The following is a 27,425-nucleotide window of genomic DNA, read 5'->3' on the forward strand; positions in this document are numbered from 1 at the left end:
ACATTCAATGCAATTTGATATTACAACATCATAGTTTTTATTTGTCTACTTGTACTTTTTGTTGATATTTGAAAGAGTTTAAAACATATTATGTAGGTATCTTAATAAAGTAATCATAAAAATGTAATTAAAATACTTTATTACTGTCACATTTAACTGTAGGAATTAAGTCATATCCAAAATATAAATATTAAAGTTTCCAAAATACGCGAGGACAATGTTCAGTCGACACATTTGTTTTTTGGATAAAATTGTTAAGGGACTAAAACAAAACACATTCTTCTATTTTTATCTTTAAACCCAACGATTCTACACACGCGTTAGCGACAACCAGCTATGCTTGTTATATGACCGTTCAAAAATGATATTTATTTCCAAGATCGGATTGTCTGGGAGAAGTAGTGGTAGGAAATGTTCCGTTAGAACTGATGGTTTCTGTCAAATACACCCAATTCCTTTTCCAAAGGTCAAAAAAAGACAACAGTAACAGCTGACCACAAAACAAATACCAGATATTTCACAAGCAGGCGATTCATTTACACAAAAGAGCTCATTGTCGTTTTACATACTGAGTACTGGCATAGGGCCTCCTGGCGTGGATTTAAATGCAAAACAGCTGTAGATGGTGCATTCTGATGCAGTCATAAAAATAATCCAGAAGAAAGCAAAAAAATACAATACATAATATTCCAATAGGCAATAGGTACAATTGTTTTTGAACTCAAGCCACCGCTGTGTTGGTATAACAATGTGTATACAGAGAGTAATTCACTGCCCACTGGATTATGATCAGAAATTACAAAAACACATCCAACACGAAAATGTTACATTAATTATTATAAACCATAAAACATTTTAACTCTAAGAAACTTACGAACTTAAACTTACATATACTATTTTTCATTCTACTTTCTTAATAGTTCTTAAAAATGTGTTGAGAATTGAATTTTAAAAAGACAAATAATTAATTAAATAACTAATAAATAACTAATTAAATAAACTAATTTATGTTATACATGTTTAGTATTTTTCCTACACATTGGTCCACAATAATTGTTGATACAAATAATAAGAATAATCTTGTAACTATACTGGGTAATCCATTTCACTCAGGCCAAATGTTAATTTAATAACTATTAACGTTTTTTTCAAGGCTTATTTCAAAGCAGAATATATTTTGTTGAAGTACTCTGATACATACAAATCGATTATTGGACGATTATTTAATGATTTTTACTTATTTAAAGTTAAGTCAAAGAATAAAAGAGTGGTGCAGAGATACCTACTATAAAATGTTGCTAGATAAGGTACACAGTTGGTTAGGTTAGGTTATAGGTTTAGGTTTTGATCATCTAAACTTTAAATACATAATATAGAAATAATGAACTACTTATCTGAAATTAAATTTGTATGTATCGAAATACTACGAATTATAATCTGGATAGGAATATGAAATTCAAAATGTATACATTCAAAAAAATAGAAATTTAAAAAAAAATTATAAAGATAAAAAAAAGTAAAATTTATAATTTTTTTTTTCAAAAATGTTGTTATGTAATGATTTAAAACTTTGCAAAATAGAATAATACATATTCAAACACGTTACCGTTTTCTGAACTAATGAGTATATTACGTTAAACGGATCACTCCATATAAGAAGAAATATCAATGTGGTTTTGATTCATAATTATGTATGTCTTTTCAAACAAGTATTTATAAACTCATAGTATTTTAATAACACTTATTTTGATACTGAATTTGAAATAATTAAAGTTCTAGAAAAGTTAAATTAGTGTTAACAAAGTATTATTTAACTAGATAATATATAGTTAAACGATATTTATTTGTTTATTAAGTAGTCTACTATTCTCGAAATATTACTGTTATTCATTGTATAGTAAACGAGAGGTGATGAGGAACTACTTAAAAATGGTTGATGGCACATAATTATATCAACTTTGACATTACTTTTGACAACAGTTTAACTGATCTAAGATACATATCATTAAGTACTTGCACCAATCGGCTATTTTGGAGATATATATCAGTAATAACGGAAGTGAATCGAACTGTAAACTACCGTTATGAGTTCGTAAAGTCATTTCTGTTACGAAACACATGGTTTCACTAGAAGGTTAACGATCGAGGAATTTAATCAAATGTTTAGAACTATTTATTTGAAAGATATTGGATTTATCTCTTGGGTACAATACCTATACATCGACACACACATAGATTGGCAGAATAACAGTTAATTTACAGCAGGTGTGTCATAAAGGAAAAAGTGGACACATTTACTGTAAAAATTAATTAAATCAAATAACCTAAATTGTGCCGAGCGCATAAATAATGTCTTACAAAGGCTCTGCTTATTAATAATACTCCTTTATCTTTTTGCACATTCATAATGCACAAAGGAGTATTCTACACCCTTTGGGACAGGTATTCTCATCATTGTTGGTAGGTAGGTTATAATATACTATGTTAGCTTATAGATACCTAGCTGTTTATTGACTATTTTTATCATTATTCATTATTCATTATACATTTTCTTAGTTTTAATATTTTGAATTTGAAAAATAAAATGTATTTAAAAGTCTTTAGTTAAAATTACAAATAACGTAATAAATAATAGCATAAATATAGATTTTCTTAATTGATAATAATAAAAATTTGTTTTCACAAATAACTAGTATTTTCAATTTTAGTAATGATCAATAACATTTTCTTAACTATTCGCGATCCATACTTTTAAATAAAAACTAGTATTACACAATTGAAATTGTTAAAAGTATATCAAATTTAATTCAGTTGATTTGGAAACTAATCGACATAGTAAGTTTGTCAATTGTCAAACATGTGGATTGAATTTTGATTCTTCTTTGATTGAAACAGTTAAATAACCATATTATAATATACAAACGATACTATGATAGTATATATTATTCATATTTGTATTTCACATATTATAATATAATCATAATAGTATAAGACTATACACAGTCAATAATACAATTGTTATTATATCAAATTATTTGTACGATGGCTAAAATCGTAATTAACGATCTGTAGTTAACGACAAATTAAAAGATAACTCAAATGTTTAAAATAAAATGTGTAACCCAGGCATGTCTGCAGTCATATTATATCGGTAATCTTTAACAGAGATCATCTTTCTAACTTGTTAAAGTATAGAATTATATGTATATATATGTGCATATGATGTTATGTAGTAACCGAAACGATGCTTTAGAATAAATGGATTAAACGCCAAGAATCAATCATTATAGTACAATAATAACAAAAACATCGTAGTATTCGTAGTTGTATTATACTGGCCATACATCAGCAGCTTTACCTACTCGATAATATTATAATAATGTGGTATAGGTAAGGACGATGAGGTTAAATGTTTTTGGTGTACATATAAAAGTTCGTTCATTTGAGTCTTGTGGCGTATACAGGGTGTTTTGTATTTTATCTTTATCGTGTTATTGAGTAAAATATACATTGTAAAATGTAAAGTATATTCTACTGTTGAGATATTATAGTTCTTAAGGTTTGGAACAGAACACCATGAAACATCCTGTAACAGTTGCACCCGACATTATATAAAATCAAGCACGTACCCGCTCTCCATGATTCTCGACACTTGTGATACTGTCTGTTGCCTTTTAACACGATATCTATAAGTACATTATATATGTTACTAAATTATATACTTTTATATAATATTAAATATATCATACCGTCAAAAAATAATAGAAAAAATAGTAGAAAAACAAAGGTTAGACAACCATGTAACAACGTCCAGGCTCTTGAGGTATAATATTTATATCGTCTCAAAGTAGATCTAACACAAATTACAAAGTTTAAGTTAATATTTATAAGGGTGTGTGTGTGTGTGTGTGTGTAAAAAACGATTTGATAGTTTGAAAAGTTTTAAACCAGAATTCGATATTTACTGACTTCCGGTGGGAATTACTGCTTATAAAAAGCATATGAATTACGAAGTCTCAAAAAGTTATAGCTACACGTGATATATACTTTTTTAGCCACCTACAAATTCAAGTATATGTTATTAGATACTAACAAATTACTACCAACGATTTAATGGGCACCTATACCTAATACCAATAAACCATAGACATTTAAAGGAAATGAGTACATATCACGAAATGAATTAAAGAACAATAAGGGACATTTTTAATACTTACGCTTAAAATTGTCAAGAAAAACGTTTTTTTTATATTTAAAATAGAAAAGAAAGTTTGCTAATAGCATAAACCGTAAATGCATTTTAAACCTATTTTGCTACTTAATAATTTTTTTATTAGCTTTTAGAAAAGTCGATTAAAATTTATACGTTTGCCTTTTTGTGTGTACAATGTACATTCATGAAGATTTCTTTTGCTATATATGTATTTTTTTTTAATGGACTTTGAGGGTTTTTCCGCAAAAAGGTTTTCTTCCCTAACCGACCGACTCCCTGGCGGCACACAGGCGTATATTTTGTTGAAATGGATTATCCTATCAAATGGAACGCGATTGCTTGACAATCGTACGTATAGAGATTGCAATATACCAACGGTTGATTTATTCCAAATAAATAAAATTCAACTGATGCTAATATAATTATAACGCAAGTTTAATATTTTAACGGTAAATATAATTTTGCGATTCAACGACAATTTAAATTGAACTGATATTGTATTCGATATTATTACCTATTGACTACATGTTATACAACATACCAAATATTCTATCTTATATCTTAAGACTGTACTGATTAAGTAAATAGATCAAAAGTGATGTCATTATATTTGATATTTTTTGTAAGATGATATTTATTAGGTAGGTACCGTAATTAAAATACATTGAACACAACTTAATATGATTTCAGAATTTAGAAGTTGGAATTTAAATTAGTATTGTTTATATAACCGTTTAAGTAATTTAATTGGCATACTACAGAGAAATACATAAATAAAAAAAATATTCATTAATCCAATTAATATTATTTTCTAAAAGCTCAAAAAAATTTCCAAGACAAACTGACTTAGCTAATATTACAATCAAAAATATAATTTTTTTTTTTAGATTTTTAGTGCAGCGATTAATGAATTGATTTTACAATGAAATGTGTGTGTAAAATGTTGACAAAATGTATAGAACTATTTTGTAAAACTTCTAAGATGTTCAAATTTGTATACACATGGCTTGTAAATGTAATACATGATTTATTAAATCAAATTGACCTTACTGAAACCGATATATATAAAAGCATAATTGTTTTTATAGACATTTGAAGTTCAAATTTTGATGGAATTGAATATTTAAACAATGAATAACGGTTTTACATAATGTATTTCTGTAATTAAAATGCATTCGAAACTACTTCGTATAAGCCTAATCATATTTTTTATAAACAATGATATTTCCCAAATATTTAGTTATATTTTGAGCTATTGATTATTTACCGTATTTTTATAGCAAATTAATTATTACTATAATAACAATATAAGTATTGTATGATAATTATTCGGCAATATAAGTTGACAGACCAACTTAGCTCAAAATCGTTTTTCGTATACAATTATTTATGACGGAATTCAAATTGAACATATCAATTGACCTCCTCACTGACGATGCACATTCGAGACCTACAACAATCTTTACAGCCGAGTGGATTACCTACTTTTTCTTTCTAAAATAATATGAAATAATACATTTAATTAATATATTCGTCACTTTAGCATAAAGTGCTTTGTATGAAAAAAGTAAATACTTACTGAACTTCATGAATGTGGGTATTGTGTTAATAGAATTTAAAGTAAAAAGGATGTGAAAAAAAGTAAAAGTTTTAGTACGGGGTTTTTTTTTCAATCTACTGACAGATATCTTCGCATAAAATTCAAGAAATAACGTCGGCACTACACGTCAAGACATTCTTCATGGGAATAAATGACTTTGGATAAAAGTTGTCCAGACTATTAAGCTCTCGATGATTTGTTTAGTGATATATACGCTCGTGCGTGGTTATTGCACATGCACCCTCATGTACAAATGTTATTTCTCTTTAAAATCCTAGATATAATATGATTTATCTTCGCCATTCGTACAGTTGTATTATTGTATTTTTACTGATGAAAAATAATTTTGAATCCATTAGGTACTGATCAAAGTAAACGTTTAATAAATCAATATAAGACAAGAACTTCTAATATTTTGTTATTAACCTTTCAATTTTAATGGTCCAATTAAAATTTCGTCAATAGAATAGCGAATTTAATAACTATATACTACCAATGAGGCGTAAATGCGCAATTATAATATCATAATAATATATTATTTTACATGGGTATCTATATTACACATACCTCAATAAATATCATATTTATTACACCTTAAATAAAGTTAATTACATTTTATTTTATTTCATGACTATTCTAATAATAACAATATATATATTATAATATGTACATTGATAAATAAATTCATGACGATAATTGGATTTATTCGAAGTTCAGTCATCTTCCCTAGGCAAGAAAGTTCGATTTGACGTGTCATCGATCTCCTCTATGCCAATAAAATATGAGAAAATTGTCAATCATAATATCTACAGTTTCGCACACGCAAGTTGAGTATAATCGTGTTCGAGAATTTCATGAAAAATATTCTTATCATTGAAGTTGGGTCAGTTGAGGGATTTAGAGAGAAATTATTCATTAAAAATAAATGTATAATATTATAATAATTAATATTGCCACTTACTTCATTTTGAAATACTTAATAGTATTTGATATAAAATAACCGATAACGATAAACGTCTATATTTATCATATTTTTTACACATTTATATTAAAAAGTATTTTTTTTTCAATTTCCATATGGATATTTTTATCGGATAGGTTATTTATTTACAATTTTTTTTTTTTGATTTGTACTTCATTTTATGGATTAATAATAAATAGGAATGATAAACATTCACCGGAATTCTTTCCATTTACGTACGCGCCATGCCCTGGCGAACCGTGCTGACCAAAGCCAAGTCAACGAAGAAAGTAAATATAAATTATGTATAATGTATGTATGTTTAAATAATGTATAAACATTAAACATAATATATAATGTATATACATGGGAAGTATTTTTTGACATTTTTCTTTTCCCTGGCCGAAACGTTGCTTTCAGCGGTTTTTATTTTTACAAGCAATACACAATCTGTATCATTTGATACAATAATAATATATACTAAAATTAACAAATATGACGGTTTAATATTGATGCGTAGGCGATTATTTAGAACTTATATAGTCTGAATTATTGTAACTTATTTAGTCTTATAGTTCCTTTATGGTGGGCACAAGTTAGTCCTCATACGAGTGTTAGAAAAAGATATAAAACAGTAGGGGAAAGAACTGGAACTATCTGATTGTAGAGTTAGTGTGAATAAATTGGTTTTGGTAAACATTAACCTAATGTGATTATTGTTAGTAAAACTTTCAATATTTACAAGGCGATTTCGCAGATTTTTAGAGGCAGTGAGAGGATCATCGTTGATAGAAATGATCGCTTTGTCATCAGAATGGTCAGCTACTGACATATTAAGAGTGATTGGTTGCTCAGAAACATAAATTGTATATAGAATAGGGGATAAAATGCCGCTTTGTGGAACACTGGCGTTTATAACTGTTTTCAGAGTAAACTAAAAAACTCGAAACGCCGAGACTATACCGAGAAATCGAGCAGCGTCATTTGAGTGGAGATAACAACAACCCAGATACAGTTACAGACAGTAATACAATAAAAAAAAAAAACGTTTAACAATACGACAACGACAGACTACCCCAAAGTAGCTACAGAAACAAAAATATGCGGTAACGGTGATGGCCTTGGGCAGTGACTCCTCAACTCTGACTCGTCCGGTACATAAAAAAAATATATTTGTTCTTTAAAACTAGGAATCATATAACCTGTAGCGGACACAAAGCTCATCTTCCAAACCAAATACAATGTCCGAGCCCTTTATAATCTGTAAAAATTCGTCCACACATTTATCGATTACACATTAGATGCACGATACGACGAAAAAACAGACATTTATTGGAAGGCATAAACACTAAAGGTATTTATTCAGACTCGACAAAATCACCCTGTTTTTGGTATACAAAACTGCCAACTTAATAACTGTGACACAAACATGAAATAACAAAAAAATTATAAATACATATAAAAATACCAAAATATCTTAATACTTGGATTCAAAAGCGGCACCAGAGTGGTTCATGCATTAGCAGGAGAGGGTAAAAAGATGCCCGGCCAACTGTAATTAGAAAACTTTCACCATAAATTTCAACAACATTTCACCTTTTATCCTCTCCTCATATCTAAAATGTTGATCATCAAACTTATTATCTTTACCAATTGTCTGGTTTTCATTTTTTTTGTCAACCATGTCTAAACATTTATATTTTCTCATAATTATACACAAATCCTCATTGACCTCATCACTGGAGTTGTTGACCGTTAGTTTTTTATTTAATAAACAAGTTACTTATTGTTTCTACGCTCCTATAAATGAAATGATGAGATCATATCACTCCTATACATCAGTAATACAATAAAGATTAAGATTTTCAAAAACTTTTCACAACACAATAAGTTTCTGTAATGACACAAAAAAACCTTTTTTAAAAAAATACTATATACTCTATCTCAGCAGGTACGATGACAGGATAGTATTTAACACTTATAGCCATCTGAAATGAAGTCAACATTAAACTGATATTTTAAGCAGATAAAAAAGAGTCTATGTCAAAATACTTAAAAAAAGATAATTAATGCAGGGAAAATGTATAATATATTGTTAATAAAGACATGTAAGACCAACAAAAGTAAAATATGAGTTATTTATATATTATAATAAGTAATAACAATAAATAATTACAAGTTATAACATAATATTATATGATTATAAAAAAAGATTTTTGATAGAAAATATTTAATGCAAGGCCCAATTGTTATATTAATTGGAACTTTTAACTACACGCCTTAGTAGTTTATTAAAAAGTCAAAAAAAATGGTTTAATTTGTATACTATAATATTATATTTTCGATTCAGTTGTAAGTTAAATATAATTATTTACGATGCTATAATATCATATTACTTAAGCATAATATACGGTTTTATTATCATATGCACAATTTTACCTACCTAACATATTTTTTAATTAATGAGTATTATGCCAACACAGCTATATTTTAATATTTATAAAGTTACTTTCTATTTGTTTTATTTAAAACCAATAACATTTTAAGTAGATGATAGGTATATTATAATATGATGATTCATCAAGTTTATGTTCATCACACTTTTATCCAATAATAATGCATTTCTTAAAATTATGTAATATTTTGTCATTTTTAAGTAGGTATCTACATTATACAGACAGTCTATATTTTCAAATACTTAATTTTTTTTTACCATTTAAGAAGTATGCTGTACAACTTTTGTTTTTAATGAGCACCACAATATTTTACTATAACTTGTTAATTTGACAATTCATTTGAAAATGTTGACGTATCTCTATAGAAATTTAAACGAGAAGTTGAGTATGATGATGGTGATCATTTAATTTTAATCCCGTCAAGGTAATGATGAAATCCGGTGAATAAGGGTGGTAAATATCAATTACACTGACTTAACATGTTGCTTTAAGCAACGTAGCTGGACGCAGTAAAAGAGTTATCTATATTAAAACGAAAAATAATAACATAGCCCATAGTCACAACGCCGTTAATGAAGTGATTTGTGATATACTTAAGTCTAACAATACAGTTTAGTTCACTCCTTATGTACGCGATGTGTGTAAAAACAAATATCAATAGGTGATCGCGTAACAGTAGTTGTGTTAATTTAATAATAAAAAAAAATATATCCTAATTTAATAAGAAAAAATGAGAACCAGGTGGTGGCGATTGACGTAAGCGAAAAATAACAACTGTTTTTGGTCAAACTTGAATGAAATGTGATGCATACGACATATTGGACAGAGAGCGATGGATCGGTCCACCATTCTGTCTCTCTGGTAATCTTTAAAATAAAAAGTTGACCTAATCACGATGTTTGTATGATGTAGAAACGACTAAGAGGAACAAGTATCATAGGTACGCTGCAGCAATTATACTTTGTACTTTTGTCTGCTGTGAATCATATCGTCACGATTTCTATTTTTACATGAAATTTAAAACAAGTGAAATAGGTATTTGTCCTAGTTCGATCTAATTATACTTGTGAAATTTTGATTCATATCAATACACCAATATTTTTGAAAAAATCATATCTTCATAATTTGCAATAAAAAAAATGAAGGATCTATAATATCTCACTTCAAAAAAAGGTTTGTATTATCACAAAACGATACTAAGTATGAGTATTAATGTAGTAAATCAAGTACTAAATATTAGAAAATGTGATCTTTAAGAAAACTAACCAGTTTTCAAAACCAGAATTTAAATAAATTTATTATTACAGAACACAAGAGAGGGGCATGCTTAATGAATCACTTGACACTTTGTATACAAATATAAATAAGATATATTTATTATATAATATATTTCTGTATTAGAATAATTGATCCATATTTTTAAGTAGTTAATCACAATCACGAACATTTGAAAATTATTTTGTAGTTAAAAATGTATAAAATATTTAATATTCATACCTTAAGTTTAAAAATTTAATACAAGATATCTCGTACATTTGTATTGATGGTATTTAAAAAAAGTTTAGCATCAATCTTTAAATATTTTTTATGAGCGATTGAAGGTAAATGTTGTCAAAATTTGATATCCTAGCTAAAATTAACAATTTTCTTAATAAAAAAAAAATAATAATCGTAGATACTTGGCATTTTCATCAAACATTTAAGTTATGATTTATTACATACTTTATAATTTTACAAATATTATCTCACTTTTGAGCTATTATTATAGACATTTTCAATTTTTATTTTTTTTGTTTTATTTCGATAAATCTAGAAATAACATTTTTCATACAGTTAAAATCTGAAACATTTAATACAAGGTTCCTTCTAAGTTGTTTTTATAGCAATTAAAAAAATTAATGATACATATTTTTACAAAATTTGTAAATGAATATTATGTAAATACATTTTGTAGTTAAAAATATATAAAATTGATAAAATGTTAAATTTTTATAGTTGAGGATAGACAATTGAGGACAAGGTTCCTCATAAGTATTTCACACTGTACTAAAAATCTTTAAAAAACATACACAATTTTTTTTGATAAGCATTTTAAGTTCAAATTAAATATTTAAACTAAGAATAATAGTATTAGTTATTTATTTTTGAAGGTAATTTAAAAATATTATTCTTCGGTACTTGAAACTTTTGAAGTATATTATTTTTTTTTTTACCTACTTCAGATGCAATGTTTTGGCAAAAATTGATTCATTCTACACACGTATATATCTCTATATCTACAAGAAAGAAGATTATATAGATCGTGGTAAGTTCCCGAGAATTTAAATAAATAGTTATATTGAAAAAACACTCATTATGTAAGTCGTTTAATTTAAAAAAAAATTGAAATATAAATACATATTGTAAACTAAAATTAAACACAATATTCACTGGCGTCCTAAGCCACATACATCATAAGTTCAAGATTTTGTTTATAATTTAATAAAAATAATTCATTCATTAATAATTAATATAAGACGTATTAGGTTTATCAAAACGATCAACTTTTCAAAACTGTTTTGATAACCGATTATAAACAAACATCGTATAAAGTAAAAATTACGTGACTGGAATTTGGAATTACTTGTTCAGATATTAATGAAAATGGTCCTACTAAACTATTTCAAGATAAGTATAGGTTCGTGAACAAAATCTCAATAATAATTAAAGGAACAAAAGTTGTCACATATTATTTAAATACACAAACATATAATTTCTTTAGCTTTGTCTTTGTATTAACAAACTCGTTTCTTTGAATTTATTGAAAATTATTTTTTTTGTACAAAAAAAAATGTGTAGGTACGTTGCTAAATATATAAAAACATATAATTAAGAAGAAGTAATTATATAAATATTATCATTATTAATATAAAACAAGTTATTATCAAATTGTCTTTTTTTTTTCTTTTATTATTTTGTATGTAATAATTTTTCAGTGAGCCAATTCAACAATTTATTTTAACCATACATTAAATCTGGTTATATTTCAAGTGGTGTAGTACATTTAAATAATTTTAATAACCAAACAATTATTTTAACTCAGATAATTATATTTGCCAAATAAGTATCATGTAATATATCTACATATATAAATATATTCTTAATATTAGTTTCAAATAATATTTTAGATCGGTTTGAGATGTATGAATATAATAATCATTAAAAGTTTTAAAAAAAAGTTTAATAAATAGCGGCTGAGGTTGAATAGATTATTTACTAGCTACATTAAAAAAAATTAAATAGGTACATGCATTAATTATTTATTACTGTAATATAGTATATAGGTATATTTATAATTAAATTAACTAGTTGTACAGATAATATACAATATTATACAACTTTATTTAGTACTTAAAGTTGAGAACACATTAACGACTACGCTTTTATAATGTATTGCATTCATATTTAGTATATGGTTTTGACTATTGATGTGACTTTTATGGCTGGAATATTATAAAAACATGCAAGTGGAACCCGAAAAACTTACAAACAGTATGAAACTTTAAGCTTAGAATGAGAAAAGGATATGAAAAATTATATATGTATAGGTTGGCGGATGTGGTTAGGAGAGTTTTTTCATTACTTTTCTTCCATTTTAATAACCTGTACCCAAATATTTCATATTTTCCATTTTCCATACCTTTTTATTACTTCTAGAAATCTGGGTACAACTAAATAAATTGCTAAAAATTGGAATATTCAATTTCCGTTATATTAAAAAATTAGGTAGGAAGCTATACCAATTATTTAATTTATAATATAGAATATTATCCTTTAACTATTAAATAATATTATGCTTAAATATATATTAAAACTTGAAATTTCATATTTTTTTTAATATTGACTTTATTAACTTTTTGCTATTTATATTTCTAGTATAATTAAACATTATTGAGTATTATGTCATATTATGAGCCTTTAAATTAGATTATATTTTGGAAAAATTATATTAGCCCTTTTGGATATGTTAATAACGGAAAGCATTTGGTATATTAAACTGATATCTGTTACCTTTAAATACATTTTATAAAAACTGTATTTATTATTTAATGTAATCCAGAGCTATTATTCGTTGATAATTATAAATATAATATTGTCCTCTAGCGTTTGTTTTTTTTTTTTTAAATATATTAATTAAATAGATTGTAGTTAATGTGGTTGTTCTTTATATTGTATAACAATAACATATAGGAATATGCCTTGTGAAATTTACAATACTTATTTATTGATTATTTATTTTATTAATCGTACAAATAAAATAGAATAATTGGCAGAAGAACATTAATATTGACAATTTAATCAATTCTACCTATTTATTATTTAAACATTTTAAACAGAAGTATTAAGAAAAATGAAATAATCATTGATTTTATTTTGAAATTCAATTAAAGAGTAAGATATAGTGTTAGGAAATTCATCCAGTAAACAAGGGAGCGCTTTTCGAGAGGGTATAAAATACATAAAACAACACGCGGTAGGTACGTTAAAACAATGTTTTCATTTTCAATTTTTTTCCTAGGCAAACACAATACAAAAAGTCATATAGGTATCGTATTCTCCATTGCTGGAGTTCAAGTTCATCACAGTTGCCATGGTGCCAAAAGTATATCATAACGTACTTACATGAATGAACGACACGCATAACCATGATAAAAAAAAACAACATGCAATTATTACAGACACATATTGTTATATTATTTTTTTAATAGAGAAAGAGTTATGAATGATTTATACGGTGAATAGACTTAAATTGTTGACTTGGAAAATATTGCCCTGACAATCAAAAATTTAATAGCATTCAATGTCTTTAGCAGTGAAGAGGGATGGACCAGCGTCCATGATCAGTGGCCACCAGTGACCAGTGACCACTTTGATACCATCAACACGTCGACACTCTCATGCTAGTCGGGAACAGTTAGAAAAGTTTCGACGACGGAAATGTGGTATGGAGGTAAATAGAAACCAAACGAATTGCCGGACTATGCGGTCACGGAGAGATTGAAATGCCGAATCCTAATTGTTACGGAGAAAAGGCTCAGGAGGAAACCGCGCGGCAATATCCATTAGAGTGCTTTCAGGAAATTGCGGCTAATATCCGTCGGCGGCCGGGCATAGTCAGTGCTCGAGAGGAGTCGTACTAAAAGGATAATAGTTATTTATCGACAACCTGAACACATGCCAACCACTACTGCTTCCATCTGAAACTTTTGTCCACTAAACATCTTTTACTCCAAAAATATACACCCACTATACGCCGATACCAACACATACCCACACACATACCAAACCGATTATTTCTGTGCTAAAAATAACGTCAATATATAAATTAAACTATTATTATACTTCGTTTCCCAATGGGGAAATCGTTTGCATCTTTGTATTTGTCAGTTTACCGATGACAAAATAGAAAGCGTAAATCGTGTATAATTTGCTGGTGTGTTTATTTAATTATATCATAGAAATGTCATAATTACCTAAGTTTTTAACACATTGTGCAGTGATAAAAATAATTTAAAATTATTAAATACATGTCATTGTCTATCAATGATCACAGCTTATCATGCAATAAAAAATAAATGTAAGACTATTGTCGATAAATTGTTATGTGTTTATATTTTTCATATTATGTTTGTGATTTTAATTTTAAAATACCGATTGTCTATCATTAATTAGTATATTGTTACATAATAAATACTTAATTACACGACCATTTACAGACTACAGATTATAATTTTTTTGAATAAGCGGAGTGTTTCGGTCTACTTCATATTAGTTAGGTATATTAAAATAATATACATAATATTAAATATTTCGAATGATTTAAGATTATAACTTAGTTTTTTGGCGTCATCATAATAATAAAGTGAATTATAACCGAACGGTAATTTATTGGGTTCATTATAAAAGTTATTTGAAAAGCTTGCGTACAAATATTACTTCACGGTATTGATTTTATTAACTCGGCTTCTTTAATTTCCTTGAATCTTGATAAACCATTGAATGAAATACATTAACGTGTTCTTTCAAATCTAGTTTAATGACTTATATAAAATGGTCGTTTTCTAAAACTAGATGTGTCATTTTTATAATGATGGCAAAATAAAATAAACCTTTACCACACATTTAGTAAAACGCGTATACTTTTTGGTCTTACACATACCAAGATTAATAATTGTAAATGTGAATGAAAAAAGTCATCTGATAGAAAAGACTTTGATTAAATGTTTTAAATTTCAAGCAAGTTAATAACTCAATTTATTTGATGAATTGATTAATATTAGAAATATGAATAATGAATATGTACAGTGTCCCTTGAAGATTTACCCATTACAATATCTTCTGATATAATAAATATATCATAAATCTGTTTTTTTTTTTATTAGACTCACAGAGACAAGAACTATACATAATTTATTTTTTAATTTGATTAAATTATTTTTTTAAAAACATAAAAAAATTAAATTTTTTTTATTTTTGAAACAATTAAAATCCATTTTATAGTGTTAATTTTTTCTGAATTTTTTTATCTTTCAACATTTTGTTTTCATTAATTCAATGATTTTCAATCATTTTTTTAGTCAGCTCATAAGCAAAATGGCAAAAACTATTTTTGTTTACGTCTAACGGGTATATCCTCAAGGGATACCCTGTATAATTAATATTAATAATAATAATAATAATTTATGCTGTAATATATGAAACGGGAAAAGTAGAAAACTAGGCATTTTATCAAATTCAGAAATAATGCGTAGGTATAAAATTCTCGATGTATGTGGCAAACGTAAAAATCAGCACATATGGTTTTTTACGTTTTATTAATAGACAACAACAAATGGGAAATGTAAACTAAGAAGTCTTAATTCAATTTTTATTTAAAGATATACTTTTTTATTTACAGTTTTCCTGACAAAGTCATCCAACCTATTGATGAAACTATTTTTTTTGAGAAATTTAACAATTGATAATATATAAAATTTATTATAGACTGTAAACTACAGAGAAACTGATTTTATAAGCAGTATATTAATATTTAATTAAAATGTTTAAAATTAATGATTTTATATTTTATTATTATTTATTGCGACACGGATTACTTCCATGTACTATTAATATGCAAATTAGTAATTTCATTTATAATGTTAAACAATTTTGGTTGTACACATAATATGTTTTAATTAAAATACGTCCAGTTATGGGTATAACCTAATGGGGTGCTCAGTGTATAGTTGTCTGTGAGATTTTTTTCTATTCGCTTACAATTATTTATATTTTTTTATCGTATACAACTACCTATATGGGTAACATATACACAGAAGTAAGTAGATATAATATGTAGATATCTAGGATGATAGTGACAAACTAACAATAATAATTACAATCGAGTCGCGATAACTCAGATCTCGATACCTCGAAATCTGTTATGGCTTAAATCTGTTTGTTGTCTCTTGAAGTGTTTGTATGTTATATTATTGGAGATATAAAATTCGGAAAATATATCAGTTGAATTTATATTTATCCCCCTTGAGATTTGAGTTATCGAGACATGACTGTATTTACATTATGGAAATTCGGAAATGTCGAGATCATAAAAATTATTATTATTATTGAGTATATTCACAATCTTTACCATCTTGATAGTTGATAGTGAACAAGAAATAGATGAACTCTATATCCTATCATTATGGATTGTCTAACCTAATAAACTATTAAAGGACATTAAAATTAAAAATTGAAGTTTATATAAGTTATTTTTAATTTGTACAAAACTCAACATTATAATGTTTTTATACTGATGTATATTAAAAATGAATTTATATATATAAGAATAAGACTCCATACAATATTATGTATCATATAAATATTTTTTGAAATTCCGCATTGCCATCGATAAATATTGGTCATTCTGTACATATATTTTTTTCATTCTATTAAAATTCTCGGAAATATAAACATTTTTAAAGTAAATATTCATATTGCCCAACAATTTTCTGGAATTTCCACATTGACCTTGAATACTTATACACACAAAATTTCACTGAGAAATTAATAACTAGTTATTAAGTTTAATATTTAGAAACTGATATATTTTATACAGAATGATTTTTATTAAAATAAATTATACATCCGTTTTAAAGTAATTAAGCGAATTAGATGTTTACTAATATACTATAAATGATATTATTAACCCATATAAACCTATTACTAATACCTATCAATACTATCGCATAAAATATATTTATTTAATTAACTATAATAATAGCAAACGATAACTCATTTAAAATGTGTATAATGTATTTTGAGAGGTACCTAAGTACAATAATTAAAATTGGTTTTAAATATTATCATTTTTATAAAGAACTTAATAAAAATATGTGTACATTTTTTTAGCGAATCATCAGTACCAAATAATAGTACTATATTTTTAATTTAATTTTTCTATTCAAACAGAAATTAATTTATTCGTGAATAATCTTCAATACCATGATAAAAAAAACAACTATTAGAACCATTCATTCTAACATATAATATAATTCATTCAACTTTTGGTATTTTATATTATATTTATATTATTATAACGAAAATGTATTTATTTAACAAATCTTATGGAACAATACATTTATTAATCAGAGAAAAATCGGGATCCGGAGGTATATTCCAACATTAAAACCCACGAGTTTTTATTTTAGTTAGTAAGTAAATATCAATTGTATTAACTGAATATATTTTCACATATGTATAATTATGTACTTTGTTATTTTAGTATAGGTACTAGTTGTATTTAGATTATAAACTTACAAATAATATTACAGCGTTCTACTCGGATATAACAATAATAACAGATGATCATATACATCTTTAAATAATATGTAGAATGTTTATATAATATTATAAATTATACCTAAACAATATTAGGTAACAACGTTTATTGTACTTGGTAAATTTAAATATTAAATGTACGGAGTAGTGAATTATATCGTTCAGTTAATAAAATAGATAAATACAGGCAGGCACCATATTTTAACCACCACCATAGTAAGAAATGTTTAAAAATATATTTTTAAAGATAACAAATTATATACTACACCGTGTGTTATATAATTATTTAAAGTAATATATTATGGATTATATTATTATCATAATATGTGTATATGTCTATACTACATAATGCAATACTATACTGTATATTATATTAGACTAGGTACACTAAAGTAATGAATACGTCACCTGATATTTAAACAAGTATAAAAAATTTAATTTGAAAATTTAAATCACTATGTTTACCCTGTTAAAATATTGAATATTCATAAAAGTAATGCTCATCGAGAATATTGAATTATTTTAGACAAAAATAATGTGTGATGTGTAATATAACATAAAAAAATAACATATTATATAAAAAATTAGCCATTTGATCATTGTTAAAGAACCAATTAATATGAATCTCAATTTTTTTAAATCATTTATTATGATTTCTAAGAAACATCTAGAAACCTTTCAGAGAACTAAAATCAAATTTTAAAAAACCAACTGAGCGGAAAAGCATAGTAATTTAAAATGTTTGCAGTACTATCTTTCCCAATAAATGTTTTCTAAAAAAAAATTCAATAGCTTTCTATCTCGCAGCTTATAATTTAAAATAGAGAATTTAAGTAGCCTTCTAAATAATATCATTAAAACACTGAGTGTTTTGGTTTTTATTATATTGACTAACATAAATGTGTTTAAGATTGTTGCGTCTATGTCGTACAATACAAATCCAGTTTTATATATGCATGGCTTTGTGCATCGTGCTAGACGATTGTGAAAAAAACCACGTATAGTTACAAAAAAAAACTTTACAGGTAGTTTATTGTTAAAACTGTAAATTGTTTATTTGAAATCCGGATGATAGTGACATGTCATTGCAATACTGTACACACAGTACCATGTAAAAAGGGCGGAAATACAGTGGGCTAAAATATTGATGTAGGTAAAGCAATATCTTGGGTCGAGCTATGAAATAATACTGCCTTGGGTCGTCAATGAGGTTCACAGGACCCAGGTAATGTACATAAAAATAAGGCCATTCTTAACTTTGTCCTTCGAAATTGAACAGTATTGATCTGATACCACCACTGATTTGAATATGTTTTTCATCGATATACTGATAAATATGGTGTTCTAGTTTCAGAGACTGTTGTTACATTTTGCTGGAATGGAACGTATTGCGCATAAGTAAAACGTTTATAAATGCAGATTTTTTTCATTTCATGGCAAAAGCCAAAAACACGATAATATATTTCTTCTAACTAAATATATCAAGAGCCTTATGGTAAAGAAACCTAATGGATTACAAACCACCACAACCTAACCGAAAATAATATAATTATTAAAATGTATTATAATTTATTTTGTTATACCATAATAATATTCTAATCATGTTATAAGAATAATATTCAGATAATATTTTAGATTCTCACAGTTATTGCTTTAAAATTTTTTTAAATCGAATACAAAGTTAATTCAAAGTTAAACAGAGAAACAGTGTACATGTTATTTACATATCAATTAACAGATAATACGAATACACATTAAACATGAACAAATATGTAAACGAGATGTTAGTCCAATACATTTTTTTATAATTTTCAACATTGGTTAATGAAATATTAAATACATACAGTTAATTGAACATTTTTTTAAATACCTACTTAATATATATTAATTATATTTTATTATACCTTTTCTTTATATTCTGAAGAAAAATAATTTGATGTACATAAAAATCGAATTTTGAATAAGTATTTAATTAGTTATAAGAATTTAAAATAAGGACGAGAGGGGAAGAGATCCATTATTTTGTTGCGTACTTCAACTCAGTATCAAAACATATACGTACTAAAAGGAACTAATAACTAATTAATAATAATTAATACTAATTAACTGCTTGCTCAAAAATCAATTTTTAAATCAAAATTCTCGGAAAATACTCTGCTCTGGAATATTAAATTTAAAATGGAAATTGTCATTTGAAAAAACTAAAATAGATAGTAAATATAATATTTTTTTTATGAATTCAAATTATGTAAAATAATATTTTCAAAAAAGTTAACATTTTTCGAAATAGGCACCCGGTATAGTACTTAACTGATTGACTAGGATACACTTTAAGCTGCACTAGACAAAATAAAATATTGAAATTTTTCGTCACTCTCAAAAACAGAATTTACCATAATTTAAAATATAATATATTATAATGTTTTATAAAAAAAATATAAAATCATATAAGCATAGAATCTGAAACTTTGTGAGTTTTAATAATATTGCTTTAGCAGAACTTTTATATAATATCTACTTAATTTATAACATTATCGAATATACAGCTATTTAAAATAAATAGGTAATAAATGGGTTATGAATAATATTTATTAGTTCTCGTATACACAAATTAATGATATAATTATTTGAGAGCATAGTATATTTGTGTAGGTAAAGGTAAAAAGGTTTTTTCTCAGTAGTTCAAAAGAACAAACAATACCATCGATATCTAAACGTCCCTCAAGGATTTTTAAGAAATGATTTTGGCTACAAATCTTCCAGATTATTGGATTTTGGAACGATTGTAAAGTTTTTGCAGGTTTGCTGGCCACTATAGTTAATGAGCTTATAGCGTAAATCATATATTGCTGTAATATCTATTATGTATGTATATTGAAAAACCATAGAAATCCTAAGCCGATCGACATCAATAGTCTTTGTATCCACATATCTTATGTATTATATTGTTCATAAATATCCACATAGAATGACCAAATGGCAAATACGTGATACCTGAAATAATTGATGAACAATGATCAAAAGGAGTATATACATTTATCAGTTAATTTTTAAATAAGGCGACAGTGCTTTTTTCTACATTTTAATTACTTTTATACTTAGGATTTTTAATTCATTTTTTTTTTACCTAATTATTATTAAATTAAATAATGCTAATTTCACTTAAAGTAATCAACAATTCGCTTTAACTTAAACTCGTCCAATCAAAATGTAATTTGAAAATATTTATTGTTAACGGTATTGAGGAAAAAATTTAGATAAAGAGTGTTTAATAATGTTATACACATTCAACTAATAGATATCAAATATCTGATGATACTTAATGCCTTTTGCGATCAGATATTACATATTTAATTTATTTATTTTGGTTAACGAGGCTTACTAACTTTTTAAATGAAATATATTATGTAAACTTTACAAAATAATATATTATATTATATTTCTGGTATTATTGGTACAGTGACGGCAGAACAGTATTCTTAAGATGAATGTTGTTGGTAGTGTTACAGATGAGTTTAAGATTGAGATTGAGACAAGGATATGGCTTACCGCCAATATTATTTAACCTTGAATTGCGTAAAGTGATAAATGGCTTTGAAAACAAAGTTCCACAAGGTTTTGGTTACGTGATCAAAAGGTTCAATCACTAGCTTATGCAGATGACATCGTTCTTAGAACTACGGAGGTGAATGAACTCGATAAATAAATGTACGTTAATCGATATAAAAACGGGTAAATCACGAATGGGTCGAATAAAGGCTGGAAGTTCTGCAGTATTCTACTGGTATTCTGTGGCGACAGACTTCGAGTCTTAACTGTTGGTAATAGAAGTAATATTGATAACGAGATATTAGTTTAACGAAAGGGATCGACTATTTAACAAAATGTACTGGTCTATTTACACGCAACGCTGCTAACTTCTAGTTTTCTTGAAAATTTAAACTTTTCGAGAAAATTAGTCTTATTTTTAAAATAAACCTAATATAATATAATACAGATAAACAACGATTTTTTAAATCAAGGTTAATAAAATATATCTATTACAATAGCAAGATAATGGTTATTTTAACTCTACTACATAAAAATAAGACTTCTTTAATGAATATATTCATCCACAAATAATTAACTTAGAGTTTATTTCTGTGAAATGTATTTTTGAAAATAGAAAGACAATTATCATAATTATTATAGCAACCGATCGTATAATGCTAATACCCATAAATGTTAGCTAAAATAAAATACCGTAATTTCAACTACCTACTTTGAAATGGCTCATAAAGCTAAACAAGAAGACTGAAATATAAGTAGGACTGAATAAATTTATCCGTCAGACTTTACCAATATCCTATTTTATATTAAAATATAAATTGAGAATTCGTAATATTTGTTAAAATATTTGTGTAATTTAAAACGAATATGCAGCGTGTATCTGTTATTATTATTATTTTTACAATTTTATTCATTGAAATATAAAATATACATATTTTGCATTAAAGGGACTTCGGATAAATTTAAAAATCATTTATTATAATTAACGAAACTTGTTTAATATGTTTCATATTATTATGGACAAATGCAACACATAAATTAATAAATAACACCTGATGGTATCAGAAATAATAATATTACTATAGTCAAAAATATAAACCTCCATACATCCATAAATTATACTCAGTTAAAAAAGTGTCGCTAAATTATTATTATTTTAAAATGACGAGAATGCAAAAAAATAAGTTTATATTATACCAGCCCATATCTCAAAAGTTGATTCTTGAACTTTTAATCTAAAATTTTGAATCCATTATTATTTTCCAAAATGTATATGATCTAAGCTTAATTAATTGTTAGTTCCAAACTGTGCACATATAGGTAGTATAACTTATATCATGTTACTTCGTATATGCTTCAAGTATTCGTGTCATATAAAATAAAATAAATATATTATCACTGATAAAATAAAAATATAAATGTTATTTGTGTTTAATATGTTTTACTCTCACGAGTACAAAACGTTTTTATATAACTAAATAGCACTATTTAATAATATCAATTGTATATTATATTTTTTTTTTATGGGAGAATCGCCCAAAATATACAAAATATAGATTATTATAATTTACATAAAACGTTTTTAACCTAAATATTTTTTATAATAATTATATTTTTTGTGATAATTACAATCATAAAAATAAATAGGTATACAACATAGTGTAAGTTAAGTTCGTTTTTTTCAATATGTATTTAAATGCTTATTTTAATTTTAATGAAATATATGGCGCCTATAAGATTAAAACTGGTTATTATCCCATTAAAACTTAAATAGAAAATATTGTTTATATTTTTTATAAATCGTACCACCTACACACCACTGCACTGATAATGACTACCCAGAGCGCCGTGTTACAGTATTTGAATTGATTTATTTTTATTATGAATATAGTGATAATCTGGTATTATATTATAGCTTAAGAATATTTAGATCTTGAAATACTTAATCGATATTTTGCTAAACACTGTATTTATAATTATTATAATAAAGAAAAATAGCTATGGATTTACTATAAGCTAATTAAATTATTAAATTATATTATGTAAATCATAAAAATCTCATTGAGCTATGGTTGAATTAAAACATGAGTGTCTATTTAAGTTGTTATTTAATTTATTAAACATTCATATTATAGCTTAACTTTTAATTATTAATTGAGTCATTGACTCAAGTATGTAAAAAAATTCTATATTATAATTATTATTGCAAACTTATCTCTGTTCTTAACCAAATATTATAATGCTATTTGTATGTATATAAAACCAATAGGTTATTCGCGTAAATAGTAACTGCTATAATATTAGCAATACCTCCATCATACAATTTTGGATTCTGTAAAGTATTAAAAATGTATTATCTCGGTATTATGTATGTTCAGTAAACAAAATTTACTTTATAAACTGTACATTAAAAAAGTTCCTATAGCTAACTATGAAATTTAAAATGTAACTAAATTAGTGATAATAGTTTTTTGTTAAAGCCTATACAATATTACTTATAAAATTGTTATTATATTCCAACTAAACATTTTAAGTCATACTTGAAGCACATAAATTAATATTGATCTATATACATCAAATATGTACATTTTACTTAAAAATTGTTCGTAGTATTTAAATATATTTTGTAAAAATATGGGTGATATGACAAAATACAGACATTTTCAAATATATTTTCTTTACTATAGACATACTCGTATTGGACTACAGTTCGATCGTTTTCAATGATGATAACAAGAGAAAATAAAATGCACTGGTATAACGAATTATATCACGAACGAATTTAACAATAAATACTGAGTTGGGATTGTCCAGCATCACGTACACGGACATTCGTCGGGTCACTAACAAGGGAACCATTTATTAAATGGAATGGGTTGAAACAAATGGTTTTTATGTGTGTCTGAAAGGATTTTAAGATTTTTTCGTGTTCGTTTTAGGTTTAGTGTACTTTAAGCCAGCTTGTTTTCATAATACGAGGTTCGAAATAAAAATTACCTACTGAACCTATTGTGTTAGGTTAATTGTAAAAAAGAAAAAAACAAAATATTAACAATAGAGATTACATAATTAATTTTTCCATATTGTAAGTGAATATTTTTCCAAGCCAAACATCCAAATATTATATCGATGTCAGATATAGCATACATCAAAATATAGGTATGTAAGTATTCAAGAAAAAAATTATTTTTGGTAGAGTATAATACCGGACGAGTATTGTTATAATATTTTCCCTTGGCATAACCGAATCGCTACGTTGTCGAACGTATTAAGATATGGAATGGCTAAAAAGTTTTTTTTTGTTTTAAACAGTCAAAGAAAAAAAATATAATATTTCGTAGAAATACATCCAAGGTAAATCCATTATTTCATGCATTCAGATAATTTGGTTTATTATACTATATTATGAGTCTAGAGTTCTACAATAATGAGCGAACCTTACTAAATATTACTCTTGAAATAATAATAAAAAAAATAAATGATCAGAAACAAAGAAAACTGTTATTGATGCAGTAAAATTCGTATTAGTAAGTTAGATAGGTATTAAGAGTACCATTTAGTTTATTGTCAAGCATAAAATTAAAGAACATTTTTAAATGATAGATGAATATAATATAAAATCCTTAAATTAGTGGAAATACTTCTTTAGAAACACATTATAGTACATTATGTGTTAATTTATACTGAATAATATATCTTTTTTGATTTATTCCAAGTTTCTATTTAATTCTAGTAATATGTAATTTAAATTTAAATAAGATCAGTAAAAATACAATATTTTGAACAAAAACTTTCAACCAATCTTTTGTTGTCTAATTATTGTTCATAAAACTGATCTAAATATTTGATTTTATTCCTCAAGTTTAATATAGTATGTAATTAATAACTTCCAATAAAAAAAAATAATAAGCTTCATTCAATCATCTTAAAATACATTTACTCTAAAATTTTTTATAAAACTTTGTACAAAAATAAAACAATCTGTTATAATTATTATAAACAAATAATTATATTATAAGTATGCTGATACCACAATAACCAATACAGATCTATTACAAACTAGAGTCCTTGCTTGCTGTGCTCTCCAATTCTCGTAGATCCCAACTCAAATGTTTTACCTAAAATGTTTGTTGTATTTCAATACTCATAACTCACACTTATTATTTTATTTTTTTGGTTACCAACGATTATATTATAGCCATAATTATAATTAATATTATCATTTATCATTTCAGTGTTTAATTATTTATAAATACATTTTTAGAATTTGGTCGATTTTTATTAATTTTTTCATTGATATTCATCAGCTAAGGCCAATAGTTTAAATACATTTTTTATCGGATGTCTAAATGCATTAATAACTTTTTTTGTAATATAATATTATATAATATGATTGTACAATGAAATATATTGTAATACCTAAATTGTATGTTTATGTAGTCCAGTATCTTAGGGGATCTTCCGGTATCGTATTAATAATAAACAGCAATAAATAATTACATGTACATTTTAAATTAACCCTGTTTTAATTTAAGCTACATCAACAAATACGTAAAACAAAAATATGCAAAATCTTAAAATTATAAATATTTATTTTAATCGTCAATTTCAATGCTCAATGCTATTAACAAATCATTATAAAAAAAAAATAATTACTCACTATTTGTGTCCACCCACAGTTTCATGTTTCCTTCATAGATCAGCGAATACAAAACAAATTAGTAAAAAAAACCGAACATTTTTGTGACCTGCCGTGCAAAACTGATCTAACGGCTGGATGTTGATTTCACACAAGCGGGTACGTGTACGGAAACGGCGGTGGTTTATTTATCGAAATCGTTTATCATACGTAATATCGTATAATCGACTATTGTTTATGATTTGAACGAATAATTAATTTTTATTATCGACGGTTATTTTACACGCGTGCATACGAGAGCAGTTAGGATCACACGGATAGAAAGCGGAAAAACGGTGGTCCACATCAAGCGGCGGATACGATGCCACTGGCGGCGTCGTCCCACAGAGTTTATCCAGTGTGCGCCTCTGGAATTATCGATGTTTCGTAGCAACCACCTTACACCATGCGCCTCCTCTCGATTCCGGCCCGCCACAACATTCGCCGCTATTTTTTTTTCTTATCGTTTAGGTGGACATCACCGATAGTTGATAGTCGATTGTGTTTTTAAAAGGCAAAGACTATTATTTAGATTAACGTTTCAGAAGAAGAAAGAAATCCATAGGTGAATTTATTGTTTGTACAGAGTGTTTCTGATTCATGTGTGTATTAAAATGTTGAATTTCAGACTAGAAGTTCACACTAAGTATTATAAGACCTGAGTATCACTGTTAGCCATATCACAGGTGCCTGCAGTGTTGTCCTGGGTATGAAGTTACGTGCATAATAGTATCAAAGTATTACCTAGTGAATTAAATATTGGATTCTGCCTCTATTATATTATAACCAATTTTGACACTTATTATTCACCTTAAGTTTTAGTTTATTTCAAGATTATGCTAAAGATACTTCAAAACCATAACGATTGGAATACAAACTATATGCCCAGCTATTTTTTCATTTTTATTTACCATGCGATATTTATATTATAATTTTAATGTGTTCAGAGATTACAAATGTGCACTTTTATTAATTTGCTTGGTATTGATTTTTCTCGTGGGTGTTATTGTAAGTAGTAATTACAGAAAAACATATTATCTAACAAGTTATGAAACATTTTAGCTTTAGTGTTACCTCCGTTTACAATCATCCGTTATGTAAATGGATGGTCA

At 26.0% G+C, this 27,425-nt stretch overlaps 1 protein-coding gene across 2 annotated transcripts in view; it reads right to left on the reverse strand.

Moving 5' to 3' along the window:
• Positions 1-26,636, reverse strand: part of LOC111031982 (5-hydroxytryptamine receptor-like) — a 203,062-nt gene extending 176,426 nt beyond the window's left edge. The window contains exons 1-2 of one of the 2 annotated variants that reach the window (XM_022312136.1): positions 26,296-26,636; positions 3,630-3,686 (exon numbers count right to left, since the gene is read on the reverse strand). The gene's annotated coding sequence lies outside the window, so the exon portion shown is untranslated. The remainder of the gene's footprint in view (positions 1-3,629; positions 3,687-26,295) is intronic. The other variant, XM_022312135.1, reaches the window with a different exon arrangement.
• Positions 26,637-27,425: the final 789 nt, after the last annotated feature.

The sequence above is a fragment of the Myzus persicae genome, unplaced genomic scaffold (assembly GCF_001856785.1).
Source record: "Myzus persicae strain clone G006 unplaced genomic scaffold, MPER_G0061.0, whole genome shotgun sequence".
NCBI classification, from domain to species: domain Eukaryota; kingdom Metazoa; phylum Arthropoda; class Insecta; order Hemiptera; family Aphididae; genus Myzus; species Myzus persicae.